At 38.7% G+C, this 18,346-nt stretch overlaps 1 protein-coding gene across 2 annotated transcripts in view; it reads left to right on the plus strand.

Moving 5' to 3' along the window:
- PRDM5 (PR/SET domain 5) overlaps window positions 1-18,346 on the plus strand; it is a 690,485-nt gene that overhangs the window by 131,446 nt on the left and 540,693 nt on the right. The window lies entirely within an intron of this gene.

Genomic DNA, 18,346 nt, shown 5'->3' on the forward strand with positions numbered 1-18,346 from the left:
CGACATGCTGCACAACAGCCGCACTGCTGTACAACACGGCTGAAATGCTTTTAAGGACAGCTGTTGGCATTGTCAATGTTTTTTTAGCCATATTGTACAGATCAGCTGCTGTGCAACATGACTTAAATTTTGTTTTGAAAATAGTGTTTTTTTAACTTTCAGATGTGTTGCACAACAGCCGCTCTAAAGAAAATTGACAGACCAATAGCATTGTAGGCGAGACCAATTAGCTTTGCCAATGCTTGTTTTTCTAAGTCTGATACCTCCAGAAGTTAACATTCTTTTCTATGAGGTAGGGTATAAGTGAATGAAAAGATCACTGCACAATCTAGGTGTTCTGGTATTTGAACAGCAATGGCAATATCTGGTTGGCAATCAGGGCTGGGATAAAAGATCTTGACAAGGCTAATAACTCATGTATGTGACTTCTGACGCAGTTATTAGATTGTATGGAAAGCTTATTGTCCCTAATTGACATTTTCCTGTCTCAGAATTATTTGGGATTGGCTACCTTTGGGTAGGCCCCAGACATGTTATAGTAAATTTACCTCACAAGGTATTGTTCCTATGTTTTTGGTAGTGGTAGATTATTGAGTATTGAAGCCTGGCATTGGCCACACTGGGCCGCCCTGGCATTCTGCCGTGGCTAGAAGCCCCCTCGGCGTTAATACAAGAGTGTATGGATGCATCAGCCTCTTCTGTGTGTGGCTCATAAATCACAACATAATTTCATTTTTCTGTACCATACACTAGTCAAAACATGAGGAATATCTGACATGGTGATGATCAGCAGGACACATGCTCATTCATTATGCTTTAATCCCCCACCCTCTATATGACTTAAACTCACCCAAGACACAAGAGCTGCAGGGGACTGTGATAGGTGAAGTGGTCCATAAGTGATAAATACATTCAGACCTCACCGCTTTGCAACTGTGTGGCACTCCCAATCCCCTGAATTGTGCAGTGAGGCCTGACGAATTTACTCCATGCCAGTGTGGCATGTGGTTTCAGGTCAAGAGGGTTGGCTAAAAGTTTAGTCAATTTAGTCAAGTGTGAATATCATTTTATTAAATTCGTTCGTTCTTGGCCATCAGCAGACCTGAAAACGGGATGTACATGGTGTGATGTTTTGTTGCTTATATGTTAGTGTGTAGCCGTGGGCTATGTTCTTCTTTGAGAAAACGCGTGCGATCTACGTCTGTACTCATTGTGAGTTATGTGACATTTATTTTTTAATCAGAGTAAACGGAATGTATTTTTCATTAGGAGAGGAGAATTTATGTTTGCTTAGCTCATGTCTAGGTGGTTGATAAACTACATCTGCCTATTGCGTGTAGGAATACAAATTAAATCTTGATAAAGATTTAGAAGGTTGATTGAAATAAAGACGCTTGATAAATGTATAATTTTACTTCTTATGAGATCCCACCACTGACGTAAGAAGAACAGCGTTACTGGCTCTGGAATCCAGATGATGATGTCTAGGCTGTCCTATTTATTGTAGAGCGAAGATAAGAATGTTTTATCGTATTTCACAGTGAACATATAATTAAATTAAAATTGCATATTGATTGTTGATGATTTAAATACTTCATATATTGCACAAAATAACAAAATGCAGTGGCTTCATATGCTATGATGCTAACCAGATGACAAGACAAGGCGTGTACTAAATCATGTTTATCAGTCTTGTGAGAAGATGTATTGCACAAGTTTGAAATCAAAGCACCCTCAAATTATGAACACGGTGATAGAAGGGGCGCGGATGGGAAGATGAGGAAAGAGAAAAAGAGAAGGAATCTTCATGTCAGGATTTGCAAATATTGCAATCAGTCGCCTCATCACGTATCTTACACGCTGTTCACTTTATCACTGTAGAATAAAGCTAGCCACAAATTTAATGCAACATGCACTATTATTCCATATCAAAGTGTCAAATGTTTCCGATACGTTTTTACTCGATTTAGAAGTCGGTTTAAATGTAATTGAAAAAGTCCTTGAAATAGCATTCTTCCCGGTCCCACCTGCCTCTCACAAATCTATTGGTTGTATCTGAAAATGGAAATACTGTCCTCTCTGCATTAAATATCATTACCACCCTGCACAAAATGCTGGCATTAGCTTGAACAACCAAGAGGCTTAAAAGGGTAGTGCCAACTACAGTTGTTTGTGTGCATTTAATGTTCGTTAAAGGTGTGAAGCAGGGACTGACAGCAGGCAGGAACCGCCACCCTTTACATCTTCTGTGTTGATTATGATAAAGCGTGATGGGTGTTGACTGCCCTGTGGCTCACATTCTGTTTGATGTTAACAGCTGTTTTTATTTCCTTCCCATCAATATGTGCTCTCTTTGGATAGGTCCCTTAATAGTAGGGCAAGCAATAACAATGGTTAATGCTCTGGGCAGAGGGGGCTAGGGAGGTGAGCCACAGGCGATAATAACAAGAGAGAGAGCCTTTAACAACTGGTATACCCCAAGGCTGATGGGCTATAATGTCAGCAGAACTTTCCACCCACAAACTCTAGAATGTTCTAACATAAAAAGGGAGCAACACAAAAAAAAGCAATTGAATGTTGGAGCAGAATTTCTGTAAAGGACATTATTAGTCCTGCAGCATTTCACTATCTTCAATAGGGCCCTCAACATTCCAATGTTCCTATTGTTGTTAAGAACACATGGTAATAACACTCAAGTTAGTTATATTTTAAGAGAATTCTTGATTGGGATTGTTGGGAGCTCAAGCCCCATTTTCTTCACCTAAGCCCCTTGTGAATTTAGTTTTCTGAGATATCACTTATTCTGAGTTTTGTGGAATAATAGTACTGTCTTGCTTTCAGTACAATATTTACCATTTGATATTTATTCTTTAAATATAACATGTAATATTTAAAATTTTCCATACCACACTGGAAGGCTGACTTTGATGTGTGATTTTGAAATATGAGATTGTTGCTCTTTTACTCAAGACGTTTCCCTAGAGGAACGAGGCTGAAAAGCAGACAAAAAAGCTGTAATTCGTTTGAGCTGTTATTTCTCCAATATCTCCTGACTTAACCGACAAAAACTTCTGCAAGTATAACATTGCTATTGGCAGTCTTCAGGTTATCCTGCCTCAAATTCTGGCTGTGTCCGCATGACATCATCAGGAATTGTGTGAACATCTGTGATTGAAGTACATCTTCGCTTGCTCCATAACTGATTGAATCATTGCCGTGTTGCTAATTTATTTATTTATTAATTTATTCTTGGTTGCAAACAACTACATATACATTGCACAAATGTTACAAAGTAAGATATATGGATAAAACAGTATATACAGTAATATTAAATTCATCGCGCAATTAACAAAATCTTCAAAGTATCCAACACGGTCATATTACAACTCATTATCGTGCTTATTGTTAATTCAAGTTTTTAAATTGAAAATTGATGCACACATTGCCATAGGAATCTATCTGTTATGGGGTAAAATTTATATTGCAACAAGGTGCTCAAAGTTCTCTTTTTTATAATGCCAGAAACAACATTGTCTCAGATTAAATGGGAAACCTGACCATAATCCCTTGACATAAAATAATGAATGCTGCACAACCCTTAATCTTATATATAATGTGGTAGCAGAGGGTTAGTTTAAGATTGCAGATAATATAGGAAATACGGGAAATAAGAATGTGCCATCGCTTTTTAGGAGATATCTAGAACTGGCAATGCCCAACTCCCAGGTCTCATCAATCCGTCTACTCTGGAAATTACTAATATGTGTTAGTAGCTGAATTCCTTCAAGTAGCCTTGCCACAGGATAATCCCACTATCTTGCTGCATTATCAAATCAACTGTAGTTAGATCTGATGCTTGTTAGGTTGAGCATAGCAGTCCACATGCGCTGCTTTTCCAACATGTTGGTATGTATCTGGACTTTTAACCACACCCATCTCACGCCCATCACTATCACTCGTTCATGGGCTTTTCCTTCAAAAATCATTTGATGACATTTGTAAATGCTTTGTCTGTCTCTCCATGGGGAGGTTTTGTTACCGCCTTGGCTACCACCCCTCTTACATGGCTAATTGCACTTTAGCCGATAAGCTTGACTGCAGGCAAACTTCTTTTTCCTTTTGTGTCTCACCTTATCGCTGATGCTCATGGCAGCCGTGGCACTGTGAGTCGTCTCGCTTATGTGAAACTGTTTTACTTTTGATTTTCAAGTTATGTGGCAAGAAAAGTCGGATTAGGAGTTTACAATGCTAATACCTCTAACTCAAGCAAATGCGAGACCCATTGCATTGAAAGTGCTTGTTTTTGCTAAGGTATTCTGTTAGCAAAATGGGAATCTGTGGTTAAGTGCACCCATACTTTATTAGGGATTATGTTGACAATTTGTATCTCTGAGGCATTTTCCTCAATATATCATTTTATTGCTGTTTTAAACACCGGTGTTGTTCAGGAATACAAAGCAATGACCCATCCTATATATCTGGGTCAAAAATCTGGACATAAAAATCCCATTGTAAAATGTTTTTTCAGCAAGTAGGGAGATCTGCTGGGAATGCATATAAATACCCTGTGGATTGCCATCTATTCCAGTCTGGTTGCAAGCATTGTGGTATAAATTGTCATATGTGCATTCAAGAGGGTGGTAGGCACCCTGTGATGTTTACCAGCTTTTGGAATGACATTCAATCCGGTCTCTAGGTACAGATAGTGCCTCAGTCTTGAAGTCATGGAATCACTGAATAACACTAGCAGAAATGCAAGAATATTGGGCGCCACCACTTTGTAATGAGATATTGTGAAGGCATTTGACACAGTTCAGCCATCTCGATCTGTTGCTTTAAGTTTGCAAAATCTTTTAGTATGATCAGATGGGAGATATTTAAAAAATGCACACCAGTTTATTATTTGGAATTAAGTAGATAACTATTCCAGTGTGGTACTAAGCATACATCATCATTTTTACATATTTGTAGATCGCTAACATTGAAAATAGTTAGTCTTTTAATGTAACTTTGTTAGACCTGGCATCCAAAGGGTGGTCTTACCCCCAGACGCTTTGTCTTAACATCCTGTTTTGTTGTTGTATCTTTTTGTTGGCCTTCGGACTCTGAGCACTTTACCACTGCTGATCAGTGCTAAAGTGCATGGGCTCTCTCCTACAATATGGTAACATTGGTGTATCCACAATTCGCATATTTAGTTTACCTGTAAATCCCTTGTAGAGTGGTATACCATATACCGTGCAGCACTGATTGTGCCACCCACTTAAGTAGCTCTGTAAACATGTCTCAAGCATGCCACTGCAGAGTCTGTGTGTGCAGTCTCACTGTTACCCTGGCTTGGCACTTAGAACCTCTTGCCAAACCCAGAACTCCCCTTTCTTACATATGTCACCCTGACACCCCTGAGGTAGGCTCTAGGTAGCACATAGGACAGGGCATATACCTTTCAGTTCTCATGTACTGGTAATGTAAAACTCCCCAAAGTCATGATTCATTGCTGGGAGGCCTGCCCCACCCATAGGCCAGCATTCAGAATTCCTTATAATATCTTTTAGTGGTAAATCTTGATCTGAAACAACTGCATCATGTTTAGTACCATTGGAATGGTAAAAATAAATCCTCTCTACTGGTAAAGTAGCATTTATGATCACAAACCTAAAAGGGTAGTGACTAGAGGCCACACAAAGGGGCTGATTGCCTCCCACTGGCAGTCCAGAGCAGAGGCTAACCTGAAAAGGGACCTGTGCACTTCACAAGAACTCTTTGTAGTCACTCCCACATCAAGGGCACTTTTCAGTATAAGTACTGGGTCCATGACCCACACAAGCTGGATCACTCCTGGATCTAGATGAACCTCTGCTGGAGTAAAGGCTGCTGCACTGAAAGGATTGTCCATTGCTGGAACTGACTGCTCCTAGGAACATCTGCCCTGCTTTGCTGCCCTGTCCCAAATGTGACGGAGATACCACCAGCCGTATTACGAGTTCCATGGGATATAATAGACTCGTAATACGGCTGGTGGTATATCTGTCACTTTACCGTCACTTTTGGGACGGATTAACACCTCCTCCAAAGTTGTAATAACCCCCCAAATACCTTGTGAGCAGCTCTGTTGGAACCACAGCACCAATTTGAACAACTTCAGGAGTGGCTTCATCTGAGCCTACCAGCCATAATCATCAAACAACCCCGGGAGCAACCGCATTTAGAATTATTTGACCCCTTCATCCCTCATTCCAGGAGCGGCTTAATCTGAGCCTGCCGTCCCATGCAGCTAACATCCAGAGAGTGGCTTTATTATAAACCACTGCCCGACCATCTCTAAACCTGTGCGCAGGTCTGCTGGCGATCACCTACTGATAATCTGGGCAGAACCTGGGGTATGCCAGCCTGAGTGCAGCACATGACGGACCTGTGGGCCCCTAAGTCTAGGATTCCCTTGTAAAGCAAGTCATCTGGACTGCTCTTGACTTCAGCGCTGCAGCCTTAAAAGCATGCCTGGTCACCACAGCAGCAGAGACGTGTTGCACTCCGTCGGCCGGTGAGCCGCATCCTCACACTGCTTTTGCTTTTCCTGCCGCAGCTACGGCCCCTGGTGTCTCTGTGTTAGTGGTCTGTGGCCAGAGCAATGTGATCCCTGTCCTACCTTGCACCTCGATGCCCGACCATGCCCGAAAGGCCCCACCTAAAACTTCATGGCAATTCTCGCCGATGAATCTTTGTGCTTGTAACATTACCGTAATTAACCTAAGATAAGCACTGTACTGAGTGCTCTTGTTTTGACAACCTTCTACTTGAATTACTCTGATATATTTATTGCCATGTTTCTCACTTTGGTCATCTATTCAGATAAATAATCTTTATTTTTCATAAACCGGTGAGGAGTCTTTTTTGTGATGTTTTCATTGTGATTGCTGTATGTGTGTCGCATAAACACTTTACACAGTGTCTTCTAAGTTAAGCCTGTCTGCTCTGTGCCAAGCTACCAGAGGATGAGCACAGGTTAATTTAGGTTGTGTATTTGACTTACCGTGACTAGGATTGTGGTCCCTACTTGGACATGATACAGACCCCTTTCAACTAGAGACCCAATTTCTAACATACATATTTCAGCTTGCCTGACTTTTTATAATTCAGCTCTGATTTTGAGATAGTGGAAAGTCGATGGTTGAGGATGAGCTGAAGATGGACAGGATGACATCTGTCATTGTTTCTCTGGCAAAGCCAGATATTCATAAAAGTACAAATTTGTCTGTTTGGTAGATGGGCTTGGATTTTCTCAGGGCTGCTAGTGTAGAAAAATATATTTTCCTCTTTAAAACATGAAAGAGCTTTACATTGGAACGATGGGTTGAGGTAACTTCAGTCACAATTTGTTCTCGTCCGTTTATTAATTGTAAACAATTAACATTTGACTTTGATAGTTCATTCTTGCCATCCTGCATTAAGACATTAAACAATATGCAGCAGTGCATATTAAAGTGAGAGACCAAAAACAGGACACAGTTTTCATATTTTGATTTAAGTTGTGAGGGTACAACTATGGCACTCAAGCAAAGAGAAAAAGTAGAAAGAACGACAGCAAACTGTCTCACTCACACTGTCAAGAACGTCTGGCAACACCTCAGGCAAAGAACAAATGGTAAGTGAACAAAATAAAGCCTTGAGAGATCAGAAAGATCAGACAGAAATAAGGTCGGTTTTATTAAATAGGATTTTTACAATACTTCTGCTATAGTAAAAGAAAACTGTGGGCACATAACCCTCACTGAAACAGAGATGTAGGCTTTGCTTACTATGAGTCAAGTTCTTAAAGGAGAAGTTGAAAGAATCCTGTTTGCAGTTAGGAAAAAAACTGGTTAGTCCCTAAGAAATATTAGTACACTATTTGGAACCCCATAAAGAAAGGAAGGAGTGAGTTTTCGACAATCCTTATTTGAGAGTGCAGCGAAAATGCAATATAGAGAAATGCTTAACTGAGGGAGAGATTCACAACAAAGTAAACCTTAATCTGTCGAAGCAATTACAAGAATCTTTAATGTTGAAATGCACTGTCTGAAGTCAAAGACATTTTTGATAAGCCAGGGAGCACAAACATTAAAAAAATTAAGAGTATGAATTTTATATATTTAAAGACTATTAAAAAGTAGTGCAAGAGAAAGTTTCTGGAAGACCTGCAAGTGTCGTAGTAATAAAGATATATATAGTTCAATAATATCAATAAGGAATTCTAGAGCAACAAGAAATGGAAAAACTAAAGGAACAGATGATCTGGTGAAAAGGGAATAGTAGATGTTGAACAGTTTTAGGGTAATGGAGGAATGCTGATAGACTCTGCAAGCCAAATTTTTAAATGTAGATTGAAAATGAGAAATGTTTATGGCCTGGTGATTTTTATGTACATAGGAAACAATCCATGCAAGCACCCTCAACTGGATCCTGACCTGTTGAAGGCAATCTAGGAGCAGGCCTGTGAGACCTTGTGTTGAAGGCTGCCAAGTGGTTAAGGAGAAGAAAGGCAGCAGAGCCTTCTGTTTCAACCATGAATCTAAGATTGTTCAAGATTGGGATAAGAATGTGGTTGGCACATTGAAAAGGTTAGATATCCAAATACACCGGATCAAGGAGATTAGTGTTGAGAATGTGAGGCAGCTGACGTTTAATCTCTTTTTCTAATATCTTCATTTGTAATATGCTCAGGGAGGAAGGGCCCAATTTAGATTTCTAGTGGTGGTATATCCAGTGCTTCTTTAAAGTCAACAGGCAAGAAGTACAAAGATTGGTACGAACAGAGCTGATATAGGTGAATGCAGCATGGAAGATTTGAGCAGAACAGAGGTTGTGGGGCAAGTTGAGTTTGTCTGAGTGGATTCATTTGGAATGCCAAATTGACAAAAAACTTGTGAATTCTAATACTCTAACTGCAGGAGGGGCAGAAAGTACATTTTAAAACAGTTCAGAAACATGCTATAAGAAAAAAGGTACACATTTTAGTAATTTTGGCCTTTGTGAAATCTGAGAGGATGTCACAAAGTATCTGAGTAGGGTTCAAGTGTCAGGTGTCTCAGCCACTTCTCTTGATTTTTAGTTTCCCCCCATTGCTTCCACGAAGAATCTAGCTACCTCAGGCTTTACCCTGTGAATGATGTCCCCACAATTCATTCTAACAACCAGAGGTAAGCACCGCAGGAAATAACCAGCAGTTCTCAATGTGTAGATCCTTTCTCCTGTGCAGTGTGGTGCAGTTGATGTTTGAAAATACAGTGTTCTCTCAGCTCTCAATTTAGCCACTTTCTTTCTGAGTAGCTTTCCCAACGTCCTTCTTCTGTGCTGAATTAGGGGTAAAACCTCCTGATTAGGGAGAGATAGAACCTCAGTGTTGTTCTAGTTGAGCCACAGTGGTCACCATACACCTTCTGAACTATTGTAGCTGTACAATGTGTTTCCATGTTCTGCAATCTTCACCCCAAGATTCATAATTTTATTCTTGAAGTCAGACACGTTCTCTTAATGCACCTTTGCTTTCAATTCCTCTGATTCCCCTTCAGCCCAGACAGTTCATTACTGATGTCTTAATATCATTCAGGTATTTCAATAGAAGGAATTCCTCTTGTGATAGAGAGTCCAATCTCAGATTTGCCACAGCAACCTCTTTTCTGCTTTGACTTTCCCTAGATGTTGTGTTGCTTTGTGAAAAATGTTTCTTGTCTCTTCCCTCTTGATTCATTCTCCTTCTGAGCAACGGCAGGAAACATCTTTTTAACTAGAGTCAGTGCTTCTTACTTCAATCAATAATTCCAGTTTCTCACATCATATCTTCCTTGGATGACACAACCAGCTAATTGAGGAAATATTTTAGGGTTGCTAGGTCTATATCCCATTAATCCAGTTTCTCAGGTATCTATACCCACCTAAACATTGACTCCAAGATACTGTTGAACATTGATACAATGGTTGAAATACCATAACTACAAAATATAGAGGCACATTATATCAATGTTAATTACACCTTTTTTTGTTTATTTAAAATTATAGATGTTTAAAATATTATGTCCCAGAAACTGTGATACATAATATAATTATTATGTGTGGTTTTATGCTATATTTCTTTCCTTGATACCTTTCAATTTATTTTTGGGATTTGTTTTATTTCAATGGTTAGGTTGTTTAGTGCTTATGTTTTTTTAATAAGTTAAAATTCTGATTTAAATGACATACAATAGTTTAATTACATTTTATTTATGTTTCACATTTTTTTTTAAAAACGAGGTTCATTTATTTTGGGAAGTTTGATTATATTTTTATTACATTACAGGGGTTTATCACAAAGTAGGGTGGATAGTGTATTTTGGGGATTCTGTAAAATTGCATTTTTGGGGGTTCATATTTAAGTTGTCTTCCCTTTATAAACTATTCATTGAATATTTTTCAATATTCTACTACGTTTTAATACTTTTTATATTAGACATTGTGATATGTTATATTTTTAGAGATGTTGTGGTTCCTTTATGTTGGAATGTATAATATTGTTTTTACGTGTGAATTATAGCCTATGTGATTTACTGGGATCTTGCCTGGGTAATGTTTTAATGTTATCCTCATGCTAAAATGTTTTATTATTAATTTATTTGAATATGTTGCCTTCAATGCTCTATTTTTCTTAGAGGCCCTGATTTAATTAGATTATAACAAATGTAGTACATTCTAAGGGGTTGCCCAGTCCTACATCACTACTGGGAAATCCTGAATGGCTCACTAGACCAACCCATAGTTATATCCCATAGATTAGCAGTTGTGCATGACACAATTGAAATTCTGAATGTTGATTCACATAATAAATGCTGGCTATTTATAGCACTAGAAATGGCGAAAAGTTGCTCACTACAACACTGGCTTTCCTGCCCTCACAGGCAGGATGGGTGATCAAAATGTACAAAGTTGCATGCTATGACAAAATTACATACAGATCGTCGGACCAAATTCCCATATTCCTAGCAATGCAGTCAACCTTTCTAGTCATGTCTGAGGATGAAGGGCTAGCCGAAGACCATTAGATGTGTATTCATAAATACCCTTTAGGACAGACATATGCGAACAAGAGTGGCAGATTCCCAGGGATCTGTAAATTAACACAAGTTGACAGGGCGAGGGTCACTTTTATCTACTGATTAGCAGTATGAAAGAGTTTATGAGACATTCAAAGACACACTAATAGAATAGGTAATTCAGCCATTAACAAACCTTTGAAGTCTCCTTTCTCCTGTCCTCACAGATGTGCAAATACTAACCAAGGAACTATGACTAACCCCACAATACAAAGGGGAATGTAGATAAATACCAATATAAATGTATGCAAGTTTAGGGGAAAGAACAGGTGTTGAGGGAAATCCTGGAGATGAGGAAATAGTTAAGCTTAGAATGTCTAGACGAAGAACTACAGTCCAGAACACAAACTACATATATTACTTGCTGAAACCACTCCAGATCCTGACATTTATGTATAATATAACTTAGTATAATCCTATGTTTATTTTGTTATTTGGTAACAATATATTAGGCAGTTAGTTGCTGTTTTGTAAATTATTAGCTGTAACTTTTGAGTGAGGATGGAGAAAATGAAGACTTTACACATTGAGTGATAATGCTTATAAGGTTTTATCTCCTTAACAGATAAATAACATAAATACCTGATGTTTGTCCTTTGCGAAGGTACACTTTTTAAGTGAAAAAATATATATACAAAAAAGGAAATGGTATGTATTTAATTGGGATAATTACATTTTAAAACTTGCCGATTTAAAATGTTAACAATATTTATATCATAAAAACACAATTAGTTTTTTTTTTTGAATTAAGAGTATGTTTTAATAACTATGGCTCTGCTCCAGCTCTACGAAATCCTAGCTATTACTTAAGCTGAATAGTGGATTTTGTGCAAGCGGTCAATAGATCGAAGCGACATAGGATTGAGAGGATGTCATCTATGAGTAATGCGATTTTCAAGATTAAATATCAAATTTAGATTTCTGAACCTTAGACAGTGACCTCACTAGTTTATTAAGAAGAATTATGACTTTATTTCCTAGATTAACAACGGTAATGTCACAAAAATAACTCTCAAACACAAGTGATAAGCACATAGAATTAATAGTGGCTGATTAGAATGTCCTATATATCAAAGTTTAATCAAAACAATCAAGCAAATAATCTCCAAAATAATAACACTGATTAGCAACACCAGAATCGGTAATTATGGCAAGGTATGCATTAGTACAAACAATCAAAGAGGTCAATAAACATTTTGAGCATTTAGAGTTAATACCCTCACTATCCATGAATTAGCATCAACATGTTGGGCTTCATGCAAAAGAATTTAGGAACACAAATGTAGAAAAACCATACTAACTTGGGTTATAAGAAAACATTATTAATATACAGCAGTCAAACTATAAGTTGCAGCTGGTACCTGCAAAGCAAAAGAGACACATATATCATTACGATTTTATACATTCTCTTTCACTGTCACTCTGACTCCTTCAACTCCTTTAATCAAACCAATGTCTTTTCCTGATAAGTCCCCCCTTTAACTTGATTCTCTCCTGTAAATCGACTGGTAGATCTTTTATTTCAAAGACTGGAAAGAAATTAATTAAGTCTACCGAATTGTTATCTTCATTTCTCTGCTCATTTTCATCTGTTTGATCATCAAAATTAATCAAAGGAAATTCTCTGGACACCAATCCCTTTTCGACAATAATTGTTGAATCCTCTCCATCACTGTTTGTCTCAATCTCAATCCCTTTAGTTGAACATGAAATTGAACAACACAGCAAGTCTCTTCCCAATAATGACACTGGAATAGAATCACAAATAACAAAACTGTGAAAATTGGTATGTCTAGAACTTCTATAGTTCTTACTGTCGAACGTGTTGCTCCCGTATCGACCCAAAGATTAAATTCATGATCATGTACTTCACTCGTCACATAAGGATCCCTCTGATCCACTTCTAATAATACGGCCATCACATATTCATCCTCATCTGAACTATCCAACGGCCATTCATCTTATATTTCATTCTCACTATGTAAAGGAAACAGTTCAGCTGTTTTTTCACTTTTGTTCTTTTTCTGATTCGTGACCCCTTGCGAAAGCATTACCTGTTGTTGATCCATAGGACTCTGTATAATTTGAACTTGTCTCGGCATGCACATTTGCTGTACAGGCGCCATCTGGAACAACAATATCAAAAAGTGTATTCAGGCCTTCCCACAGACATTTTGCAAGCTTCACAAGCCTATCTGTCTGCTGGTACCACTCCACAGGTTTCTCTCTTAACCTTGGGTAATCATTTGTAAAACTTAAAATATCACCCCTACTCCAAGGAATGTGTACAAAATTCCCTCCTGGCGTTTCCCTCATTGGTAACCTTTTCACTGGATCTCCTGCCTGTGTCATGTCATCTTTCTTTGGTCTTTCTCTTTTCTTGACCCATCTGCCTACCCATTTGTCTAATGCTCTCCAAACCTGCATTCTCTCTAGTAATTCTCTAAGGTGTGTTTTCATTCCTGCAGATCTCATGTGTATAATATCTTCCTCCTCCATGTTTAATCTATAACTTCGTTTCAGGCTTTTCATTTTCAATGAGTCAATATTATATTAATCTGCTATTTCTTGTAACTGCTGGTGCACTTTCTCTGCTCCTCTGGTAATTATTTTACACAAATATCTCAATTGGGCTTCAGTATAGGACTCAAGTCTGTTCACACCCATGGTCCTTTCCAAAAGTTCATTTCCTTCCATTGACAATCTCTGTTTATTGTGTCCTTTTCCCTGTCTTTCTTTTCTAAGGTCTTTGAATTACTTAAATCTTCCAACCACTTTGTTATTTATTGTGCAGATAAACCTTTCAAAGAAACTCCATTAGATTGTGCAACTAAAGCTAGTTCTTGTTCCGAGCTTGCGCATTGTTCCAGAACCATTAATCTCTGTCCCTGATTACTGTAAGATGTAGTCCCAGAATTCTCAACAGGAGACAAATCTATTAAAGAATTAGTCTCATTCAAAGTTTGTCCTTGTCTAGGAGTTGATTTTTCCAAAACCCCATTCTGAACTTGGATCAAAGAAGTCACCCCACTATTATTTATGCGTGCATATAATGGAGTTAGCGGACCATCGTCTTTTCTACTCTCATTTTCTTCTCAAACTTCAATGCTTGTTTCTGTCTAGCTACCATCTCCCAATTTGCTAGGGCTTCATACTGGGCTGGCCTCGTGGAGGTTTTAAACTGTACACCTTCAACCTCAAATTCTCCAAAATCCTAAAATTTAATGTTCCATTCTTCGGAAAAGCCGCACAACCTTCCTTTCTTGTAATCTTAACCCAATGTTTCAACCAGAGACACGCTCCCGTACCTTTCTCCTCAAATACAATATATGCCGGAGTATTTTCTGGTGAGCAAATATCTCCTTTGAGTGCCGGAATATATTCATCACCTTTCAATGCGCTTCTCAAAGCATTGAAAATCTTCATTTTCAACTGAATTTTATTCAAACCTGATATCCACAACAAAAGTTAATTACAAACGGAGTTAAACTGAGCAAACAAATATTGAATTGGGTAAAAAAAGAAAAAAAAACAACCAATCAGAAAAAGTGACTACGATCCCACAATTCTCTTCGACCCTCTCACCTTCCAATTGCGTTACTCTATTATCGGACTGATTGACGAATCCGTGCATGACCCTTCTCGCTAATCAACCAATCCCAGCGCGGCACCACTTATGTCACACTAACACACACACCCCTTCTCAGCGTGATCGCTGAGACGCTGACAAAGTCTATTGTACCGATTTCTTTCCCAACTTACACATTAAATCAATGCAATATTAATTTGCAAGCAAAACTCAAAACCAAAATAAGAAAAACAAATTTGCCCATTTACTACATGTAGGGTAATACAATTGCTCCAGGAACCTTCCAAAGTAACCTTCAGCTTTCGCCTACTCTTTTTCACAGTTCCCCTCAATCGCGAGCAAATTCGACCTGCAAATTTCACTTCTCAACTGATCCTTGAACTGTCGTCCTAGTATACTTAGTACTCACCAAGTCTCAGTATAGTTTCAATCATACCAATTATCTCACAACCTCAACTTACCAATCACGCTGGATCGGTCTATTAAGTGGACAAATTACAACAGATACCAAGTGTCTCACTACACTTGTCAATATACTATGGAGTCCCAGACCTCTCTCCTTAGGTCTGTCATTAACAACCACGTCGATAATTGTTTCTTCTGCGTTAAGCGCCCCACTCAAATGAAGAACGGTGCTTCCCTTCTCTCATACTTACTGGAGTACGCCCATTCCTTCCAAATTCAACTGGAGTATCTCCACTCCTCTAAACTCATATACACCTCAGTTATCTGCAAATTAGCTTAAGCTGCGCAAGCGCAAATCACTTCACTCAATTCAACTAAACACCACTAGAAACATACCCTTCAACCTAAAGGGTCTCCAAGAACTGGGGAAAGTCACTTAAGGCAACTAGCAACTCATCTTGTCAAATCTGTATAACATCTAAAAAAAACAGCAAATCTATTTTTATTAAAAGGAAGAGAAACTTATATTAACCTCATCATGATATCATCAAACAATGACGCAACCGTAATATGCTACCAAAAACTGCTCCAGCGCTACGAAATCCTAGCTATTACATAAGCTAAATAGTTGATTTTGTGCAAGAGGTCAATGGATGGAAGCGACATAGGATTGAGAGGATATCATCGATGAGTAATGTGATTTTCAACATTAAACAACAAATTTAGAATTCTGAACCTTAGACAATGACCACACTAGTATATTAAGAAGAATTATGAATTTATTTACTAGATTAACAACGTTAATGTCATGAAAATAACTCTCAAACACAAGTGATAGGCATATAGAATTAATAGTGGCTGATTAGAACATCTTATATATTTAAGTTTAATCAAAACAATCAAGCAAATAATCACCAAAATAATAACACTGATTAACAACACAAAAATCGGTACATTAAGGCAAGGTATGCATTAGTACAAACAATCAAAGAGTGTTAATATACATTTTGAGCATTTTGAGTTAATACCCTCACTATCCATGAATTAGCATCAACATGTTGGGCTTCATGTAAAAAAAATTTAGGTACACAAATTTAGAAAAAACATACTATTTCGGGCTATAAGAAAAGATTATTAATATGCAACAGTCAAATTATAAATTGCAGCTGGTATCTGCAAAGCAAAAGAGACACATATATCATTACAATTTTATACATTACCCATAGAACAACAACATGCAGTCTACTTCAGCAAAGGGACACCATCAGGTATGACTTCAGAAGATCGACAGCTAAACCCACACTGCTAGTATGACTCAAACCATCAACAGGAACTCTTGAACAGGCAATCTCCTTTCCCTCCCTATAGTATTATCATGGAGTCTGACTGTAGAAAATCCTACCCAGCTTGTTATACTAATCTTCAAAATGTTTATGATTGGTCAGTATATGGGGTGGTTACGATTCAACCAATAGTGGCTCTGATTGATAACCTAAGATGTTATAACATCAACGTCAACCTGGATATTTTCATAACAGTAACTTTTCCTCTTCTGTCTCATCTGTGGCTCCTTTGATCCCTCTCATCTAAACTTCTCTTCTCAAGAGGAAACGTCCTACAAATTAGCACCTACTTCCATCCTCGAGGAAGAAACCACGTATTAGTGACAATTTCAGACAATAAAACATTCAACTTATGGAAGAACATGGTTAAACATGACCTTGTAAGACATAATGCAGCAACCCACTAGGGGTAGCTGTGTACATATCTATTAAGCCATCTAATACACTTTTATATAAGCATTGAACTATGGAAAATAACCACAATGCTTAGCTAGGATTTTTGCTCAACTAAAAACAGAAATTAATTATGGCAACCATTTTCAAAAGTAACTCATTTTTGTATGTTAATTCGCTATACAGTTAATGCATTAAAATTATTGATTAAACATATTAGAAAATTCACACTCTCACAGCTCTCATTACAACCCTGGCGAGGTGGTGGTCGGCGACAGTCCGGCTGCCACATTATGACTGTGTCGGTAGCGCCGCGGTCGGACCGCCAGCCCCACCACTTTTCCTTCCACAGGATGGTGTGGCGGTGCTGGGGGTGCTTTTCTGCCAGGGCAGCAATGCAAGCAGCACTGCCCTGGGGATTACGCTTCCTTCTCTGCCAGCAGTTTCATGGCAGTAGCACCACCATGAAACGGCTGACGGAGACGGGGTGCAGGGTGCCCCAGGGGGGCCCATGCACTTGGCTTGTGCAGTAAAGGGGCCCCCTTGGCAAGCCAGAGACAATGCTGTTGGCTGTTTCCCACTTGGCCAGCAGGTGGAAACTGTGCCTCTGCCCGTTGACCCAGCGGGAAACTCGCAATGGTCCCGGCGGGGAGGCAGCAACCTCCTCGCCAGAACTTCGACAGACAGGTTTTTCTGTCCACTGAAGTCTGAATGAGGGCCTATATGTTTTTTTTTTAATGTTTTCTCTTAAAGATGTTTTAACACCACCACACTGTTTTCTGCAATTGAAATAATACATGTTATACTAAAGTAAGAACAATTAATATAATGCCTTCCCTATATTTGTTGTATTTGAGTTAGAATAGTAATGCAAATTAACCGATTTCTGTTGGACTGGAGTTAGCATGATAAACCTCATCCTCTGATTAATGCACTTTCCCCAATGAATTTGAGACTGAAGGTAGAATAGTAAATGACTCTGCCTTTCATTTGTGAAATTTTCCTAACTTTGTTTAGACTGTAGTTAGAATAGCAAATGTTGTCATCCCTTTTTTTTATGCACATTTCCTAATTTTTGGTATAGTTGGATTTAGAGTACCAAAAGTCTCATTATGAGTCTGGCAGTCAAACGAGCTGGCGGCCAAACTCATGGGGTGTGGGGGTTGGGGAGGGAATGCCATTGTCATATCAGTGGCATCTCCCCCATGCGTATTATGATGCTCCCACAAGGCTGACTGGCAGGAACATTGTATTACTCATTCCTGCACAGCTGACTGGTGGAAAATTTAAAGGGAGCAGAGGCCAATATCGTAGCACTCCAGCACCCTCTGAGCATTACAAGGGTGCTGAGGAGGGGGAGCCCATGCACTCCCCATGTCATAGGCATGGGGAGTGCGTGAGCCCTCTTGTGACCCCCAGCACTGGCTTTCCACTAGGCTTTCCATGATAAGGTTCACTTTAAATTTGAAACTTTAATCAAATGCTAATGTTTTATAAACAAAGCCAGCCAC

Source organism: Pleurodeles waltl, chromosome 1_2 (genome assembly GCF_031143425.1).
Source record: "Pleurodeles waltl isolate 20211129_DDA chromosome 1_2, aPleWal1.hap1.20221129, whole genome shotgun sequence".
Taxonomy (NCBI): domain Eukaryota; kingdom Metazoa; phylum Chordata; class Amphibia; order Caudata; family Salamandridae; genus Pleurodeles; species Pleurodeles waltl.